Raw genomic sequence first — 7,572 nt, forward strand, 5'->3', positions numbered from 1 at the left:
ATGCAATTCCAGTCTACCTCCTGAAATCGGTTTCCTGCAATTCTGCCCCGCTTTCAAGTCCTCTTGGCAGCCTTACTTCAGTCTATTTTTGAACGATAGCTGTCATTTATAACTCTGCAGGTTTGTGAATTACAGTGCCCCTGAGCTCCTTTCTTCAACTCGCTTTCTTGTGAGCTGGCCGCAACACCGCAGGATGGCTTCAGGCCCTAATCTGGTTCCGGCACGGCACACTGAGCCTTTGGTTAATTCCTCTTCCTGGTGGGAAATGAGAGTTAAATTTGCCCGTCCAGACACCTCCAGCTAATCTCTCATTGGTTCTCCCTATTCCTGTTCATCTTCCGCAGAAATTGCAAACTGGGCCAAACAGGTTAAAGGCACTGACTCTCCAAGTCGGGAGAGAGTAAAGCGTCCAGAATGTTGCATCCGAGTACCAGGGGATGAGAACTGAGACATATTGGAACACTTCTCCCGATCACATGGTTAATCATACTCTGTGTTCCACATGCATATTTTAGCTGAAGTAAGAATCCCTTAAACCTGGAGAGTTGAGACCCGTGAAATGCGTACCATGCAATATGACTTCAAAGGGTCTTTATTTGCTCACCAAACCTCTCCAATCCTATCACTGCTGCGTTTATGCCCCTGGACACTCGCTTGATTCTCTTTCCGACACATAGCAATCCATAGGATTTCAGATACTTACTAGTCAGGTACATTCTTAGGCGTTTAATATGGGGTGTTGAGTCCATTTCGTTGAGCAAGGAGTAGCTCTTGTCTATTCCATATTTGGCTTAAGGAACTTTATCTGTGCTCATTTCAATCTCTGGTTTTATGCAGCACCCCAACTCACCTTTCCCCTTAAGCAAGCATATGTTGGTTTTCTAAATTTGAGACCCTGTTCTGTTTTGTAATCCAGTTCCTGTGTAGCCAAGTTTACATTCCGTGTATTACTGATATCTTATGATGTTTCTTTTTCTGTGTGACTTATTTCAGTTAGAATCACCATACCTGAATCCACTCATTGTGCTGCTAAGGGCCTGATGACATAGATTTCATTGCTGAGTGATATTGCTTTGTAAGTAAATACGACAACTTCTTTATCCATTTTTCACTTTCTGCGATGTTGAACTTGTACTGTAAACGAGGTTCTTGTAAACAGAGGCGTCCCAAACTTTGGGGTGGCTGTGTGTTTTTGATTTTAATTTCCCTAAGCTATAGGACCATAAGTGGAAGTGCCCTAGGCTCTGTTGCTTTGTTTTTTAGATGTTTCAGGAAACACCATACACTTCTTCCAAGTGTCTGTTGGCAATTTACATCCCGCCCATCAGCATAACAAGGCTCCCAGTTCTCCATGGCCTGTCCTGCCTTTCTGGATTTTACAATTTTTTCAGATGGCCCTTTTGACCAGGGGGAAGTGAGACTTCATTGTAGTGCAGATTTCCTTTGCAAGTTTGCTTGGTTGGCCAAAAAGTGCGTATGCGTTTTTTCCTGAATATATTCAGGAAAAAATGCATACGCCCTTTTTGGCCAAGTGCATCATTGTGGACGTTCTGCCTCTTTTCCTATGCTTTCAATGCAATTCCAGTCTACCTCCTGAAATCGGTTTCCTGCAATTCTGCCCCGCTTTCAAGTCCTCTTGGCAGCCTTACTTCAGTCTATTTTTGAACGATAGCTGTCATTTATAACTCTGCAGGTTTGTGAATTACAGTGCCCCTGAGCTCCTTTCTTCAACTCGCTTTCTTGTGAGCTGGCCGCAACACCGCAGGATGGCTTCAGGCCCTAATCTGGTTCCGGCACGGCACACTGAGCCTTTGGTTAATTCCTCTTCCTGGTGGTAAATGAGAGTTAAATTTGCCCGTCCAGACACCTCCAGCTAATCTCTCATTGGTTCTCCCTATTCCTGTTCATCTTCCGCAGAAATTGCAAACTGGGCCAAACAGGTTAAAGGCACTGACTCTCCAAGTCGGGAGAGAGTAAAGCGTCCAGAATGTTGCATCCGAGTACCAGGGGATGAGAACTGAGACATATTGGAACACTTCTCCCGATCACATGGTTAATCATACTCTGTGTTCCACATGCATATTTTAGCTGAAGGAAGAATCCCTTAAACCTGGAGAGTTGAGACCCGTGAAATGCGTACCATGCAATATGACTTCAAAGGGTCTTCATTTGCTCACCGAACCTCTCCAATCCTATCACTGCTGCGTTTATGCCCCTGGACACTCGCTTGATTCTCTTTCCGACACATAGCAATCCATAGGATTTCAGATACTTATTAGTCAGGTACATTCTTAGGCGTTTAATATGGGGTGTTGAGTCCATTTCGTTGAGCAAGGAGTAGCTCTTGTCTATTCCATATTTGGCTTAAGGAACTTTATCTGTGCTCATTTCAATCTCTGGTTTTATGCAGCACCCCAACTCACCTTTCCCCTTAAGCAAGCATATGTTGGTTTTCTAAATTTGAGACCCTGTTCTGTTTTGTAATCCAGTTCCTGTGTAGCCAAGTTTACATTCCGTGTATTACTGATATCTTATGATGTTTCTTTTTCTGTGTGACTTATTTCAGTTAGAATCACCATACCTGAATCCACTCATTGTGCTGCTAAGGGCCTGATGACATAGATTTCATTGCTGAGTGATATTGCTTTGTAAGTAAATACGACAACTTCTTTATCCATTTTTCACTTTCTGCAATGTTGAACTTGTACTGTAAACGAGGTTCTTGTAAACAGAGGCGTCCCAAACTTTGGGGTGGCTGTGTGTTTTTGATTTTAATTTCCCTAAGCTATAGGACCATAAGTGGAAGTGCCCTAGGCTCTGTTGCTTTGTTTTTTAGATGTTTCAGGAAACACCATACACTTCTTCCAAGTGTCTGTTGGCAATTTACATCCCGCCCATCAGCATAACAAGGCTCCCAGTTCTCCATGGCCTGTCCTGCCTTTCTGGATTTTACACTTTTTTCAGATGGCCCTTTTGACTGGGGGGCGAAGTGAGACTTCATTGTAGTGCAAATTTCCTTTGCAAGCTTGCTTGGTTGGCCAAAAAGGGCGTATGCGTTTTTTCCTGAATATATTCAGGAAAAAACGTATACGCCCTTTTTGGCCAAGTGCATCATTGTGGACGTTCTGCCTCTTTTCCTATGCTTTCAATGCAATTCCAGTCTACCTCCTGAAATCGGTTTCCTGCAATTCTGCCCCGCTTTCAAGTCCTCTTGGCAGCCTTACTTCAGTCTATTTTTGGACGATAGCTGTCATTTATAACTCTGCAGGTTTGTGAATTACAGTGCCCCTGAGCTCCTTTCTTCAACTCGCTTTCTTGTGAGCTGGCCGCAACACCGCAGGATGGCTTCAGGCCCTAATCTGGTTCCGGCACGGCACACTGAGCCTTTGGTTAATTCCTCTTCCTGGTGGGAAATGAGAGTTAAATTTGCCCGTCCAGACACCTCCAGCTAATCTCTCATTGGTTCTCCCTATTCCTGTTCATCTTCCGCAGAAATTGCAAACTGGGCCAAACAGGTTAAAGGGACTGACTCTCCAAGTCGGGAGAGAGTAAAGCGTCCAGAATGTTGCATCCGAGTACCAGGGGATGAGAACTGAGACATATTTGAACTCGTCTCGCGATCACATGGTTGATCATACTCTGGTTTCCACATGCATATTTTAGCTGAAGGAAGAATACCTTAAACCTGGAGAGTTGAGACCCGTGGAATGGGTACCATGCAATATGACTTCAAAGGGTCTTCATTTGCTCACCGAACCTCTCCAATCCTATCACTGCTGCGTTTATGCCCCTGTACACATGCTTGATTCTCTTTAGGAGAAATAGCAATCCATAGGTTTTAAGATACTTACTAGTCAGGTACATTCTTAGGCGTTTAATATGGGGTGTTGAGTCCATTTCGTTGAGCAAGGAGTAGCTCTTGTCTGTTCCATATTTGGCTTAAGGAACTTTATCTGTGCTCATTTCAATCTCTGGTTTTATGCAGCACCGCAACTCACCTTTCCCCTTAAGCAAGCATAAGTTGGTTTTCTAAATTTGAGACACTGTTCTGTTCTGTAATTCAGTTCCTGTGTAGCCAAGTTTACATTCCGTGTATTACTGATATCTTATGATGTTTCTTTTTCTGTGTGACTTACTTCAGTTAGAATCTTCATACCTGAATCCACTCATTGTGCTGCTAAGGGCCTGATGACATAGATTTCATTGCTGAGTGATATTGCTTTGTAAATAAATACCACAACTTCTTTATCCATTTTTCACTTTCTGCGATGTTGAACTTGTACTGTAAACGAGGTTCTTGTAAACAGAGGCGTCCCAAACTTTGGGGTGGCTGTGTGTTTTTGATTTTAATTTCCCTAAGCTATAGGACCATAAGTGGAAGTGCCCTAGGCTCTGTTGCTTTGTTTTTTAGATGTTTCAGGAAACACCATACACTTCTCCCGCGTGTCTGTTGGCAATTTACATCCCGCCCGTCAACATAACAAGGCTCCAAGTTCTCCATGGCCTGTCCTGCCTTTCTGGATTTTACACTTTTTTCAGATGGCCCTTTTGACAGGGGGGAAGTGACACTTCATTGTAGTGCAGATTTCCTTTGCAAGTTTGCTTGGTTGGCCAAAAAGTGCGTATGCGTTTTTTCCTGAATATATTCAGGAAAAAACGCATACGCCCTTTTTGGCCAAGTGCATCATTGTGGACGTTCTGCCTCTTTTCCTATGCTGTCAATGCAATTCCAGTCTACCTCCTGACATCGGTTTCCTGCAATTCTGCCCCGCTTTCAAGTCCTCTTGGCAGCCTTACTTCAGTATATTTTTGGACGATAGCTGTCATTTATAACTCTGCAGGTTTGTGAATTACAGTGCCGCTGAGCTCCTTTCTTCAACTCGCTTTCATTTGAGCTGGCCGCAACACCGCAGGATGGCTTCAGGCCCTAATCTGGTTCCGGCACGGCATGCTGAGCCTTTGGTTATTTCTTCTTCCTCGTGGGAAATGAGAGTTAAATTTGCCCGTCCAGACACCTCCAGCTAGTCTCTCATTGGTTCTCCCTATTACTGTTCATCTTCCGCAGAAATTGCAAACTGGGGCAAACAGGAGGTTAAAGGGGACTGACTCTCCAAGTCGGGAGAGTGTTAGTAAAGCGTCTGGAATGTTGCACCCGAGTATCAGGGTACGAAAATTGAGACATATTTGAACTCGTCTCGCGATCACATGGTTGATCATACTCTGGTTTCCACATGCATGTTTTAGCTGAAGGAAGAATACCTTAAACCTGGAGAGTTGAGACCCGTGGAATGGGTACCATGCAATATGACTTCAAAGGGTCTTCATTTGCTCACCGAACCTCTCCAATCCTATCACTGCTGCGTTTATGCCCCTGTACACATGCTTGATTCTCTTTCGGAGAAATAGCAATCCATAGGTTTTAAGATACTTACTAGTCAGGTACATTCTTAGGCGTTTAATATGGGGTGTTGAGTCCATTTCGTTGAGCAAGGAGTAGCTCTTGTCTGTTCCATATTTGGCTTAAGGAACTTTATCTGTGCTCATTTCAATCTCTGGTTTTATGCAGCACCGCAACTCACCTTTCCCCTTAAGCAAGCATAAGTTGGTTTTCTAAATTTGAGACACTGTTCTGTTCTGTAATTCAGTTCCTGTGTAGCCAAGTTTACATTCCGTGTATTACTGATATCTTATGATGTTTCTTTTTCTGTGTGACTTACTTCAGTTAGAATCTTCATACCTGAATCCACTCATTGTGCTGCTAAGGGCCTGATGACATAGATTTCATTGCTGAGTGATATTGCTTTGTAAATAAATACCACAACTTCTTTATCCATTTTTCACTTTCTGCGATGTTGAACTTGTACTGTAAACGAGGTTCTTGTAAACAGAGGCGTCCCAAACTTTGGGGTGGCTGTGTGTTTTTGATTTTAATTTCCCTAAGCTATAGGACCATAAGTGGAAGTGCCCTAGGCTCTGTTGCTTTGTTTTTTAGATGTTTCAGGAAACACCATACACTTCTCCCGCGTGTCTGTTGGCAATTTACATCCCGCCCGTCAACATAACAAGGCTCCAAGTTCTCCATGGCCTGTCCTGCCTTTCTGGATTTTACACTTTTTTCAGATGGCCCTTTTGACCGGGGGGAAGTGACACTTCATTGTAGTGCAGATTTCCTTTGCAAGTTTGCTTGGTTGGCCAAAAAGGGCGTATGCATTTTTCCTGAATATATTCAGGAAAAAACGCATACGCCGTTTTTGGCCAAGTGCATCATTGTGGACGTTCTGCCTCTTTTCCTATGCTTTCAATGCAATTCCAGTCTACCTCCTGAAATCGGTTTCCTGCAATTCTGCCCCGCTTTCAAGTCCTCTTGGCAGCCTTACTTCAGTATATTTTTGGACGATAGCTGTCATTTATAACTCTGCAGGTTTGTGAATTACAGTGCCCCTGAGCTCCTTTCTTCCACTCGCTTTCTTGTGAGCTGGCCGCAACACCGCAGGATGGCTTCAGGCCCTAATCTGGTTTCGGCACGGCACGCTGAGCCTTTGGTTATTTCCTCTTCCTGGTGGGAAATGAGAGTTAAATTTGCCCGTCCAGACACCTCTAGCTAGTCTCTCATTGGTTCTCGCTATTCCTCTTCATCTTCCACAGAAGTTGCAAACTGGGCCAAACAGGAGGTTAAAGGCACTGACTCTCCAAGTGGGGAGAGTGTTAGTAAAGCGTCTGGAATGTTGCACCCGAGTACTAGGGGAGGAAAACTGAGACATATTTGAACACGTCTCCCGTTCACACAGTTGATCATACTCTGGGTTCCACATGCATGTTTTAGCTGAAGGAAGAATACCTTAAACCTGGAGAGTTGAGACCCGTGTAAAGGGTACCATGCAATATGACTTCAAAGGGTCTTCATTTGCTCACCGAACCTCTCCAATCCTATCACTGCTGCATTTATGCCCCTGTACACATGCTTGATTCTCTTTTGGAGACATAGCAATCCATAGGTTTTAAGATACTTACTAGTCAGGTACATTCTTAGGCGTTTAATATGGGGTGTTGAGTCCATTTCGTTGAGCAAGGAGTAGCTCTTGTCTGTTCCATATTTGGCTTAAGGAACTTTATCTGTGCTCATTTCAATCTCTGGTTTTATGCAGCACCGCAACTCACCTTTCCCCTTAAGCAAGCATAAGTTGGTTTTCTAAATTTGAGACACTGTTCTGTTCTGTAATTCAGTTCCTGTGTAGCCAAGTTTACATTCCGTGTATTACTGATATCTTATGATGTTTCTTTTTCTGTGTGACTTACTTCAGTTAGAATCTTCATACCTGAATCCACTCATTGTGCTGCTAAGGGCCTGATGACATAGATTTCATTGCTGAGTGATATTGCTTTGTAAATAAATACCACAACTTCTTTATCCATTTTTCACTTTCTGCGATGTTGAACTTGTACTGTAAACGAGGTTCTTGTAAACAGAGGCGTCCCAAACTTTGGGGTGGCTGTGTGTTTTTGATTTTAATTTCCCTAAGCTATAGGACCATAAGTGGAAGTGCCCTAGGCTCTGTTGCTTTGTTTTTTAGA

Source organism: Stenella coeruleoalba (genome assembly GCF_951394435.1).
Source record: "Stenella coeruleoalba genome assembly, contig: scaffold_41, whole genome shotgun sequence".
Taxonomy (NCBI): Eukaryota; Metazoa; Chordata; class Mammalia; order Artiodactyla; family Delphinidae; genus Stenella; species Stenella coeruleoalba.